Consider the following 14286-nt stretch of genomic DNA (forward strand, 5'->3'; position numbering starts at 1 on the left):
TAGGTTCAATTAACACCTCTACCACTAAATTGACTGTGTTTAGTTCTGGGAATCTATCTATTTAGCACTAATCTCTCTCCTGAACTTCTATCCTGTATCTCTATTTGGTTGGTGGGTAGTCCTATTTGGATGTCCCACCGGCATCTTAAATTCTACACATCCAAAATGGAACTCATCTCCTTCCGTCCTAAACTAGCCTCTCCTCCCAACTTCCCAATTTCTGTTGAAGGCACCACTGATCCTCTCACATTCCTAGCACTGAGCCTCTAAAAGCTCAGAGTCACTCTCCCTTCTCTCTTCCCCTCCTTACATCATCTAATCAGTTGCAAAGTCCTATTGATTTAATCTCCCCATATCTCTAATATACTTCTTCTTTTCTCCCTTTATGCTGCTACTAGCCTAGGTTAGCTTCATCCCCTCTGATTCATTTGTAAGGGTACCACCCTCATTCAGAATCATCTTTTGCCTGGACTATTGTAATAGTCTTCTAATAAGTCTCCCTTCTTCAAGTCTTTCTCCTCTCCCTCTGTCCTCCACACAACTGCCATAAAGCCTGGTTCTGATCAAGCCAATCTCCTGCTTAAAAACATCAGTGGCTCCTTATTTTCTCTAGGATAAAAGACAATCTCCCTAGTGTGGCATTTGAAGCTCTTTGCCATCTGGCTCCAATCTACTTTACAGCCATGTTTCTTTTTTATTTTTTTTTAAATTTTATTTATTTTCTTTTTAATTTATGGGATAAAACAATCATTTCCATAACATAGTACCACAACAAAAAAGATGATTGTTTATTCCACTCATATATGACATTCAATCAGTAGGCCTTTAGTAAGTACCTGCTATATACCAGGTAATATGCTAGGAACTAGGGATTAGGTACAAAAGTGGGACAGTCCCTGCCCCGACATTCATAGATGTAAAGCTGGGGGGACCTTAGAAGCCATCTGCTTCCCATTTGTTGGGTGAAGAAATTGATGCAAAGAGAGGATATGTAATGCAGCAGTCAGCCTTTGGATATAACCTTGAGGGCATAACTTTCCTTTAAGAGATAATAATCAAGAAAACCACTTGAATCTAAGAAAAAAATTATTTTTCCCTAAACTAGCACTATTTGGGGAAAGAGTTAAGTAGATATAATTCTACTCTGATACCTCTTCTCTAAAGAGAGTAGAATGGCCAACCCAACAGCTCCTTTTCCTGCTCCCCTCCTCAAGCCAAATTTACACAAACCCATGTGGGTTTACACATAACCCCCATGGGAAAAACACATAACCTGAGTCTATATATTCTGAAGGCAAATAATTTTTCTTGAAATAAAATTGCTGTTAAATTTGCTCATGACTTTCTGTCATGTGTGCATGACTACATATAGGGGCAAATTTGATACCTTTAAATTTATTATTACCTAATATGCAAAGGTACCTTTTTCACAAATACTGAAGTTGAACAAGAAAATGAAATTTCTTTATAATGCACATTTTTTGCTTCAAAAATTAATTCCCTTTTGTTTATACATGGTTTTTTTCTACATGAGTGTTGTAATCTCTTAATACCAGCCAAGTTATCTTCCATGGCTATGTTAAGATGATCCAAGATTTCCTGCTACAGTCAACCAGAGATAACTGTTGTTCAGTATTCCTCAGATTGTCAATATAAAAGGAGACATAAATCAGGGAGATGCACTCTCACCCGAAGAGTTCACTGTCATGGAGGAGATATAACATAGAACCTAAATTTCATATAAATTCTGAGACCATCCAGACGTTTCCCTTTGTGGAGGACATTGTGACTGTTGTAGCAAGCCCTAGAATAGTAAGCCTTCTCCATGAGGTCCACAGTTACTCAAAAGATTTCTGTCTAGTAATTCACAAAGGAAAAACCAAGAAGATGTCTCTAGTAGCCAGATTATGACAGGCTGCTGGAAAAACAGACCATTGAATTAATCCAGCAGGACATATATCTTGGATGGGTATTGTAGGGCAATCTGGGCCTTCAATTCAATAGGTGAAAGAGAACAAATTGAATTATATCTGGAAAAATACACAGTGTCTTCAACAATGCCAAACTGCTCCCTGACATAAAAACCCATCCTTTTGGAACCAGCAGTTTCCCCCTTGTGCTAGAAGGCCAAAATTCATGGAATACCACAGTCTCTATGGAATCAGAACTGTGTGTGACCCCAGGGACAGTTGAAAGATGCATAGGATGGATGGGGTGGGGAGGAAGGAATAGCATAAAGAACATGGCCAAGGAAATGTGGAAAGTTGGAAAAGAAGCTGAGCTAGGCGCCAGAAGAGTGAAAAAGAACAGATGTGTAGGTACATTGCTCCATGGGCATCCATGAAATGTTAGAAGACTAGAAAAAGGCCTCTAGTTCATTGTGTGGGTCTGCTCTGGATCACACTACTGTCATGATGGCCTGGGTCTTAGGACATCCTGTGTTCTCTCCTACTCTTGGTCAGGCAATCTTGGCCAAATCAATAGGAGCTTATAAGTCCACAATTGAGAGACAGCCTACAAGACAGAAAATCTGACCTTACAATCTTTTTATCATAGCTCAGTCATTGACATATGGTACTGAGGTGGACACTAGCAATAAAAACCACTCCCCTTCATTGGCAGTTTTGTTTTTTCATACCAGGTCTCATACAACCAGGACTCTCATGCCCTTACATGCCCTGACTCATTCATTTTCCCCAGAATGAAATCACCAGGGAATCGCCATCGTACCAAATCCACTCCCCCAACTATCCTTTCTGTATTATCCAAATACTCTTCAATTTCACTCCAACAATCCTCCCCACTCCACCCTAAGCATCTCTCAACTGTCTCTGGAGTCACACATACAGTTCTGATTCCATAGAGACTGTGGTATTCCATGAATTTTGGCCTTCTAGCATAAGGAGGAAACCATTGGTTCCAAAAGAATAGGTTTTTATGGCATTGGTGTAGACACTGTGTATTCATTAGGATTACTAACTCCTTCATTGCTCTCCAAATCACTATTGTCATTCTCTTTCGACCTCCTTACTTCATAGATGGTAGACAGAAGGGACCATAGATCTAGAACAGAAAAAGGCTTCAAAGTTCATCTTGTCTAATTTATTTTGCCAATGAGTAAACTATGACCCAGTTTATAGACTTTCTTCACAACTATGAGCTCATGTGCCCCATCTGATATATTCCTGTCCAATATCAGTGTTTAGTTAATATTACCTTAATGTCATCTAGCCAGTGATTTAGAGCCCCAATATCAATTATCCAATTGGCATCAATGAGATTTTATAAAGAATAGTTACTGAGAAGAGATAACAAGATCCAAAGTATAGAAACCTCTGAAACTGGGAGTTCACTCTCCTCTATGACCTTAGTCCCTAGGGAGAGTGAACTGAAAGTGGTGATTACCAACATTCCGCCCACCAAGTTCACTTCTGTGGTTTGCAATGGACAGATTGCCTTCTGGCTTGCAGAAGACTGTGGGGATGGGTTGAGCATTGCTACTCAGTGCGGGTTCCTCACTAGCCTTATTTGCTGCAGCTATCAGCAGACTTTGCAGTGGCTTCCATTGCTAGATCTCTGGTGGTTCTTCCCACCTTTCAAAGTTCACAAGGTCGGGGGCAGCTAGGTGGCGCAGTGGATAGAGCACGGGCCCTAAAGTCAGGAGGACCTAAGTTCAAATCCGAACTCAGATGAAACACTTGACACTTACTAGCTGTGTGATCCTGGGCAAGTCACTTAACCCCAATTGCCTAAAAATAAGTAGATAGATAGATAAATAAATAAATAGGTAAATAAATAGACAAATAAATAAATGAATAAATAAATAAATAAAAAACAAGTTCACAAGGTCTATTCTGCTTCCAGTACTCTGTCTCCTATAATCAGGAAAAAACAAACATTACACAGAGAGAAGAAACAGCAGAGCTATACATTCATGGGCCACATGGTGGCCCAGGTTGGGAGAATAGGTATCTCTCTCCTACCCAGGGTCTTGCATCAGTTCTCCCTCCTCACTTAAAAACCTCTAGGAAGATATCTATCTGTTCATGCCTTTTGTAAACACGTTCATTTCTGTCTCAGTTGCCAGTTAAAAAGCTTTGCATCACCAGATAATAAGCTGATGGGAAACAGTTAAAGGATACACATGCATGCTCTGAATTAGGAACATTGCACATCATGTATTTCTTCCCAGGCTGCACTCCAGACTTCTCCATCGTGCCCCAGAATCCTCTCCATCCTGGAATATGATTGCGGCCTTGGAACTGACACTTTGGAAGCATCCTCATCCCTTAGATTAGATGATTCTTCTCAGAACCTACATTTAAGGAGGATACCCAGGCCAGTTGTCTCCTCATTTCTTTCCAAGCTGCTACCTATATTTCTCCATCCTGCCCCTTAGCCTGACCCCCTTTCAGCTTCCTTTTCTGTATTATCTTTCTCCATTAGAATTCAAGCCCCTTGAGGGCAGGGACTGTCTTTCTTTTTGCTTGTATTTGTATTCCCAAACCTCCACTCAAATTGCCAGCAGGTGGAACCTACTGTGCATGCTCTAATGTCTGGGCCCCCATTGGCCACAGTCCTGTGACACTGCTGTTGCCCTGGGCTACCATATCTTCCCACATGACAAGGAGATTCTGTGTGTGTTAAGGCTCTTTTGGTCTCCTCATTGTGACTGATTTACTTTAGTTTACCTTCCTCTGCTTAACCTGAGGTTCCTGACAGGCCTGTGTCAGTGTCTACTCTCTTATTCATTTTTAGTATCAACAACTTGTTTAAATAGATTAGATTGTAATTGCCTCTATTGCAGGCTATGTCTTCTCTGTTTTATTCTTTCTGAGAGAGGGACGGAGATAGAGAAGAAGGAAAGGAGAGGTGAGGAAAGAGGGGAGAGGAGAGAGAGACAGAGATTGAGAGGGAGAGACAGAGAGAAAAAGAGAGACAGACAGAGACTGAGAGGAAGAGAGAGACAGAGACAGAGAGATTGAGAGGCAGAGAGAAAGAGAGAGAGAGAGAGGAGAGAGCATTTATTAAGCACTTGCTATGTGTCAGACACTGCTAATTTAGTATTGATTTTTATCTTTTCTCAAGAAAGCTAATGGTCTGACTGTATACACACAGATGATTCAGAAATTATTCCCACATAATTTGCTCATTGTTTTCTTTCTGATAGAAGACTTAATTTCCTCTTTTTTTTTGTGAAATAATTCAGGGTTCACAATATCCAGTACCCTGCCTTGCCTTTTCTTTTTTAACATAGCCATGATATACAGGCATTTTGGATCAGTCTGTAAGTCCTTGAATACTTTTGTTTCTTTCTCCTGAGCCATCTTTTCTGACATGCCTTTTATTTTCTTCCCCTATACCTACTTTTGCAACAATGTCACATCGTCCTTAGCTACAAATGTTGGAACATAAACTGTGGGTATCTTCATGGGAATCTTTTTGTAAACACTCATCATGAACATTGAAATATGAGATGGATGAAGGTATCATAAAAATGAGCTAGACCCAGTTCAGGTCCAATGATAGACTATACATCCCAGTTCTCTTTGGATAGTTTCATCACTAGAAGATTGATGATGATAATAATCCATGTTTTTAACTAGATTATGAAATGTGTTCATTAAGGCACAGAGGTTGTATCAATTTGTATCGACAGAGAGAGAGGGATAAAATTGTGGATTCATTCATTTGTTTATTTGACAAGTATTTATTAGGTGTCAGATAATACAAAATAAGATTGGAGAAGGGATGGACACAAACAACTGATTGGACCAGGACAGATCTCATATAAGAGGTAGCATAGAGATAAGCAAAAAACATTCTAGGCGTGGGGAACAGCTATTGCAAAGATGTGGCAGTAGGAGATGGAATATCATGTATTAGAAACTAGAAAGCAGGAACATTGAATATATGAAGGGGAATAATGTAAAATAAGCCTGAAAAGGTAGACTGGAACTAGATTAGGAAGAGCATTAAATAACAAATAGAGGGGTTTAAATTTTATCCTATGGGCAGTTGGAAGCTACTGGAGCTACAATATGCACATATATACACATGTACATATATAAATGTAAGTATACACATGTATGTTTACATATATAATACGTGCATGTTTATGTCTTAGTACAGCTTTAGACCATTAAACTGGCAAACCGCTTGGCCATTCAAGCAAGGAGAAGCCTGCCGCCATGCTTCTCTGGTTTTTTTCTATCCTACAGTGAGCACTGCACCCCTCTGGAGCCCTGTCATGTTACTTCCTGGGATTGCTTCCTCTCTCACTCTGTTATGTATACATGTACATTCACTCATGCATATACAAACACATACCCATACCTACTCCACCCACATAGACTTGAATTCAAATCCCACTACTGAATCTTACTAGTTTTATGATCCTGGACAAGTCTTTCAACCTCTATGTGCCTTAGGCAACTCCATAGCACTTATCTACTAAGTCAGAGATAAACAGATCCTTCCCCCATGTGCCCAAAAGATGGTCTCAGGCAGTTTCTTTAATGTTTCTTCACTTCTCTCCACAGACAGTCACTAGCTCTGACTCCCATCACCGTTAGGGTGAGTAACCTCTTGCCTCAGCTAGTTAGTGAGTGAGCTGAGACTGTACATGTCTTCTGACTATTTACCCAGTGCTCCTTCCACTCCTGCCATGTACTGGCCTGGGAACTTCACCATCGTGGGTAATGTTGTTTCTATGGAACACGTGTTCCAAATTCTACACAACAGTCCTACAAATGGTGAGCTTCTGTCACACCCCCATTTGAGGTCAAATACAGCTTCTCCTGAAGCCTTTCACTCCAGATGCTGACCAGGCAGCTCAGTAGGCCAACAGGTTTTCAATGCCATCTGGGATCAGGAAGCCACCTAATGGGAAGAGGCTGTCAGATAGCATCACTCTAGAAAGCATCAATTCAAATCCAGGGCATCAGTTAGTATAGAGAAGAGTATTCTAATCAATCTAATAGAAAAGACTACTTCCTAAGTCTGAGTGTTCTATGACAGTTGGAAGACCGACATCTAGGAGCAAGGTCCAGTGACCTGGCCAAGGTCCACAGGGGAGATTTAGAGCAAGTTGGAGTAGACAGACAGGAAATGAAACTCAGATTTAAAAAAACAAAAAACAAAAACAAGCATCAACATTGATAGCCAGAGACTCTAACAAAGCAGGATTAGACAGACAGTCAGGTAATGAATGTCAAAGGAAGAAGCTGATGTATGTCTCAAACCAAAAGACGCAGAAGGGAATGGGAGCTAGAGGAGAGGACAGGCAGGAAGTGGAGTCTCATCTGAGCTGGAAGGTTCATATCAGAAGCATGAAGTGATTCCCCCTCTGACCTAAGGATAACGGCAAGCCATTTTCTGCCCTGTTTTTGTATTCTCAATTGGTTGTGGCTAGTCAAAGGTCAGTAGGTCCTGTGAGAAAGAGAAGCAAAATGTGACATGGCAGCTCAGAAAACCAAAGCAATCCTGGAGTGTGCTAGTGAGGCATGTTGCCCAGAAAGAGGAAGGTGATTAAACTGCTATCCTGATGAGACCACATCTGGAGAATTCTATTTAGTTCTGGGGACCATATTTTAAGAAGACTCTGACAAGCTGGAGATTATTCAGAAAAGTGCAATCAGTATGGGGAGGAGGCTAGAGACCATGCCACACTAAGATTCACTCAAAGGACTGAGGCTATCGAACCTGGAGAAGACTTCAAGTATTTGAAAAGCTACTACACACAGAAGAGTGACAGGTTTGTTCTGCTTGGTCCTAGTAAACAGAACAAGAATCGATAGGTAGAAGTTGCGAAGCCAGATTTCCACTCAATGCAAAGAAAGAGTTTCTAGCAATTCCAGCAATCCCATAGTAGAATGGGATGCTTTGGGAAGCAGTGGATTTCCCTTCCCTGGAGACCTTCAAGCTGATGCTGGGGGACCACTCGTCACTGATGCTCTAGCGGGGATTTTGGTCAGTCATTAGTTGGACTGGAGGCCTTCCAGCTCTGAGAATTTGTGAGATTCTATGGCTTTACTTTGCAGCTCTCCATGTCATCCAAAGAGTTCTTCATGGCTGAGAAGCTGGATTGGCTACAGCAGCCAGAGTGGCAAGGCTGACCTGAAAGGGTGCTGTTGGATTCTACCAGACCCAAGTAGAAGGAGCTTGTTTTATTCCCCACTTTAGACAAGCACCCAGCCCACGTATTAAAGATAAGTCGCATTAGCAGCTACCCCAGATGAACCAAAGGACCTTACCTATTCCTGTGCTAAAATGGATTGTGAGAGATAGGAGGGAGCGCAGATGAGGGGAAAGGGTATTCAGAATGCATGCCATCTTGGGGTGGGGGGAGGGACGAGATGGGGAAAAAATAAGGAACTCAAGATCTTGTGAAAGTGAATGTTGAAAACTAAAAATAAGTAAATTAATAAATTTTTAAAAATGGATTGTGGTTGGCTGAATTTACTCATGAGATGCAAAGAGGAATCATTTGATCTTCTTCTCCTCAATAGCCTCCAAGGAAACATACCCCAAATTGGGGACCCAGAAAGCATAGAGATGGAGAAAAAATGTGGCCAGCATCAGAGGCCAAGAAACAAAGCAGCAAATCCCTCAATCACTGTCTTTCCCATGCAAAATCTGGGCACTGTTTAGCTGACTACCCAGTGAGACCATCTGTCACCTCTGCCCAAAGAAATATTGTGTCCTAGACATGCTACTGGAGACATAGTAAGGGCCAAGACTTAAAAGAGCCCTAGAATCTAGATGTTTTTTAGCAAATAGTTTAGGGGCAGAGAAACTCAGCTGAGGCCACACACAGGAGATAAGTTTCAGAAGCTCTACTCACACCTGGGTCAGCAAATAGGAACAAGATCTAGCAGAGATTCATTGCTTATGCCATCCCTTTGGGAAGATCCTAGAATTGGGATGGGGCATTTTTTACTTGGCAAGGGTCATACAGCTAGAAAATGTCTGAGGTGGTATGTGAACCCTGGGAGTCAGATCTTCCTGACTCCCAATCTAACCCTCTATCCACGATGTGTACAAAATGAGATAGCAAATGTAAAGAGCTTCAGAAACCTTAAAGTACTATATAAATGGTAGCTATTATTATTGTAACTATTACTATGTTATATCTTCTCCTGCAAATTGTAATTCACCATAGCCAATGTTATCAGAAAACTCTTACCCCTCTCCTCACCCTCCACCCTCAAAGATTATGTTGTACCCAGAAAGCTTCACAATTATACTGGCCTGGCCAGACTTTGAGACTCCTTTGGAACTTTTTGGTAGCCAGGAACCCCTCCTTTCAGTTACAGCTTCCTGCTCGTCCCTTTGAGGGCATCCATCACGGATGGACTGCTAGGCTTCTAGCCTTACAAATCCCTCACACAAGGTCACACAGGGAGTCAGCATCAGAAGTGGGGTACTTCCCACATCCTCTTATTCTAGAGCTAGTGTTCCTTTTACAGTACTATGCTACCTCCTGCCTCTCTGGTGCCTTCTGCCCCTGACACATACGACCCAACCTAACAGTCACTCTCATGTGGGGACTATTCCCTTGTCCTATGGGCAAATACACATGTGACATCAATGACCACTATACCAAGTTCCTAGAACTTATTTTCCTCCCATATCCCATCTCCTCTACTTTCTCCTATTAATCAAAAGCTATGTGTGTGATCTAGTTATGAGAAAAGGAGGGGAAGAGAAAAAGCTCTTGTCATCTACTGCATGTCTGACTCTAGGTTTTGCAGTCTTTTTATCTAATGTTTGGGTCCTGGGGTATTTGATGTGACTTTAGAGCTTGACTTGGGCCTTTGATAATCCCACACCCCAAATTCTTCTAGTTTGTACAGTTAGGTGCCTGTGTTCTTAGTGTTTTACAGTCCACAAAGATGGATTTGTTTCACTCCTTCACAGTGAAGCTAAGCATTTGATAAAGTATCATATATTCTTCTCATGAATAAGATGAAGAGATGTAGACTAGACAGTAATATAGTCAGATGGATTTGGAATTAGTTGAATGACTAGACTCAAAGAGTTAATGGTTCAATATCAACTTGGGAGGAGGCCACCAAAGGAATACCCCATGGATCTGGTACTATTTAACATTTTTATTAATGACTCAGGGAAAGGCATAGATGAGACGTTCAGCAGATTTGGAAATGACACAACTCTGAAAGTGATAGCTAACACAAGGGGTGACAGTTTAGGATACAAAAATATCCTGAGGCTAAATAAAATATTAGGTTGAATCTATTAAAATGAAACTCATTTATTGATAAATGTACATTTTTACACTTGGGGACAAAAAAAATTAGCTTTGGGGGGGGCAGCTAGGTGGTGCAGTGGATAAAGCACCAGCCCTGGATTCAGGAGGACTTGAGTTCAAACCCAGCCTCAGACACATTAACACTTACTAGCTGTGTGACCCTGGGCAAGTCACTTAACCCATTGCCTAGCCAATAATAATATTAATAATAATAATAATAATAATAATAATAATAATAATAATAATAATAATTAGCTTTGAAAGTTCAGCATGAAAGGAGCAAGGTTAGAGAGCAGTTTGTCTGGAAAAGATTTGGGGTATAAGTGGACTGACAGCTCAACATGATTCAATAGTCTGATATGTCAGTCAAAAAAGCAAAAACTATTGTAAGCTGGAGGCAGTGAGGTGGTGCCACAGTGCACAGAGCGCAAGGCCTGGAGTCAGGAGGACTCATCTTTCTGAGTTCAAATCTGGCCTCAGACACTTACTAGCTGTGTGACCCTGGACAAGTTGCTTAAACCTTGCTTGCCTCAGTTTCCTCATCTGCAAAATGAGCTGGAGAAGGACATGGCAAACCACTCCAGTATCTTCGCTAAGAAAACCACAAGTGGGGTCATGAAGAGTTGAACCTGGCTAAAAACAACTGAACAACAACAAATAGTAACCTGGGGTTCAAGCCTAGACATTTGCATAAAACTTTCCTCATTAGTGAAGAGAATGATTCCTCCATGATCCATGCCTGCCTGAGGGATGGAGTTGGCCCTAAGACTTGGGAGAGGAGAGTTCTTCTGGCTTCAAGAGAGGACATGTAGCTCCAGGCTCTCTTCAGGGAGAGGTTGTTGGAAACAGAAGGACTTTGGAAAGAACCTAACACGCAGTGTCTCGATCGTGTCCCTAATTTGTAACTTGCCATGCTAGAGACTTCAGGGAAGTTCATTTTGGGGGAGATCAGGGACTCTCTCTGTTGAACTGAGATACCTCACTCCCAATGAGAACTCATTCACTCAGTGAGTTATCTGATATATGCTAATTTCCAATTCTCTTCCTCCTTTCCTTATCTCTGCCTCAGGGTTTCCTTGACTTCCTTCAGGTCTCAGCTAAAATCCCACCTCCTACTGGAAGCCTTTCCCAACTCTCCTTAATGCTTCTGCATTCCCTCTAAGATTAGCACCAATTTATCCATATATATTTCATTTGTACATAGCTGTTTGCATGTGGTGTCCCCTGTCATACTGTGAGCTTCCTAATGAGCTTATCACCTGGAGCAAAGAATTACCAGCTGGGGATGGAAAGACCTATTAGCCAATATCATAGAAAGGAACAGTCAAGCCCCTGCATTAAAAAAAAAAACCCAGAAAAAGTTTCCCCTTCTTTCCCCTTAGAGCTGTTGTTGCTTCTATGACCAAAGCGAGGGCAGCTGCTTTTCAAAAAGAGATATGAAAAAGCCTCTGGCTTTGGAACCAGAAGAGCGTGCAGACACAGCCCTCTCTTCTCAGGAGGAAGAGATAATCCTTTAGCTGAAGTGAGAAGCTAGAAGCAGCCTAACAGGATCAAGTGGAAATCGTATCCCCGAGAGTACTATCCAATGGAAAAGTGTACAGGCAAGTAGTGTCTGAACAGAGCTGTAACCATCAAAGACTACACGTACAGCAGAGACCACTGATTATTGGCTCAGCCCCAGCACGATGGCGTCACTAAAATATATCAGTGGCCCTGCACCTCATGCATGTACTTGAGGCTCATGCATTCCATATGTATGTACTCTTCCAACTTCCTGTCCTGGCCACATTCATTCCCATTGTATGTGTCTCTCCATGTATCTACGTGTGTCCAGTCTTCCCACCAACGGGCTATATATTTGAAGGGGAATGTGCCTTAGGTTTATGGGGGAAATATTTTATTGCTATATTTCTTACTGTGTCATTTCAATAAATGCCTTTGCTTTGAAATGTGTCCTCTAGCTAACTAATAAAAGTAAATACACTGGTGGGGGCCTGTGAGCTACAAATTTAGCAACTATAGACCCACAGAGTACCTTGAATCTTAGATTTCTCGGAGGATTCCACCTTGTGAATTAGGGGGTGCCTTCAGGACCTACCTAATGACAACTGCAAACAGCTAGCTGCATAATGAACAGAGAAGTTGAGATCACAGTTCCCAGTTAGAGATATTTCCCAGATGTCATATTTGCATAAGGGTACCCAAAGGTATCCTGCTGGCTCTGATAAAAAAAAAATTAATCAGATCCTTTTGGAAAGTTCCACTTCTCTGGGGATATTGGATTGGATTAAGTTGGCTGTTAACATCTAAAGCAGAGCTTGGAGCAATTACCCTGAACCAATGACCTAGGATCAGGAGTGTCAGGGTCTTCCTGGATAAATGATTAATTAGCTATAGGCAGGGATCATTGAAAGGATCCAGGGTCATCTAATATGAAAAAAAGAAACTTGGCACAGAGATCAAGGGGAGTCTAGGATTTTCAAATAGGAAGAAATAACTCTCCATCTTCCATCAGCAACTGTGCTTCGTTTGGATTCCACAGAAGGTGATGCCTTTGTGCTGGGTACCCCTGGATGGCATCCTTGCCGTGTTGTCTTCTCCCTTAGATTGTAAGTTCCTTGAGGGCAGGGACTGTCCTTTTTATTTGCATCCCCCTGGTTTAGCACAGTGCCTGGTATATAGTAGGTGTTTAATAAATGCTTATTAAATGTGCATGAATCCGTAAGTTATAAGAAACATTACTTGGGAAGCTTCAGTGGTTCTCTACCCCTTAGGATAAAAGGCAAACTCTTTTCCTATTTAAAGTCCTTCATGATTTGGTTCCAATCTACCTTTCTAAACAGATTTCACATTACTTCTCACATACTCCATTCTTCAGTCAAACTGGCCTTCTTACTCTTCCATCACTTATCCTTCGTGTGCCTAGGATGTTCACCTTCCCTTTTGCATCTTTGATTCTCTAGTAGCTCTAAGTCAAGACTCAGCATAAATGCCACTCCCATCACGATCCCTTGCCTAATCTCCCTCCCCCGGGTGCTAATGATCTCAGCAGACAACACTCTCCCCTCTCAAATGACTCATCTGCGTACAAGTTGTCACTCCCTAGTAAGCTCTTTGAGAATAAGAACTGTTTTGTTTTTGTCTTTGGGAATACCCAGTGCCTAATACAGTGACTTGGACATACTAAGTTCTTACTAAATGCACATTGATAGGATTAACTGCCGTTATCTAGATCAGCAGTTCTTAAAGTGCGGTCCCCTAGAGGTTCTCAACTGCTTTTGGGGGTCCATGAGGTCAAAACTATTTTCATGATAATACTAAGACGTTTTAATTTCTAATATGGTAAATATTAATAGATATAACACACATCAACAAATGCTCTTTTAGGGAAGGTCCTCAATAATTTTTGAGAGTGTAAAAGAGTTTCAAGACCCAAAAGTTAGAAAACCACTGATGTAGACCACAAGATCTCTAGAAAAGCAGAGAACTATGCTGAATAGAATAAGTAAGACAACTTAGATTCTCTTTAAAATGGTACCTGCGATAAGCAATGCATTAATTCGACAAACACGTAGTAAGCAACCCGAATGGGGTCATGAAAAGTCAGACATGGCTGAACACCACGTCCCTGGCATTAGGCTGGGTGCCAGCAATGGCTAGTGAGTTTATATAGAGTCCTAAGGTTTAGCAACTTGTTTTACCTGCATTATCTCATTTGATCCGTACAACCACTTCCCAGTGTTATTAGGTCCATTTTACAAAGAAGGCAACTGAGGCTCAGAGGAGTGACTTGCCCAATTCATATTTCAGTCTCTCCTGAATCCAAGTCTGACACTCTTTCCATTCTACCACATTACTTCCTTTCATAGCAAGAAGCTTAATCAGTCAAAATATCTTCAGTTCAATGAGATTATTGGTATAGGATTTAGATGAACCCAAAACTCATTCTCACAAAAAATTCCATTATATCTTTTACTTAGTTTCCTTAGTAAACACTTTTCAAAAATTCTAGT

This window comes from Phascolarctos cinereus, unplaced genomic scaffold (genome assembly GCF_003287225.1).
Source record: "Phascolarctos cinereus isolate Bilbo 61053 unplaced genomic scaffold, phaCin_HiC Scaffold_5;HRSCAF=322, whole genome shotgun sequence".
In the NCBI taxonomy this organism is placed as follows: Eukaryota; Metazoa; Chordata; class Mammalia; order Diprotodontia; family Phascolarctidae; genus Phascolarctos; species Phascolarctos cinereus.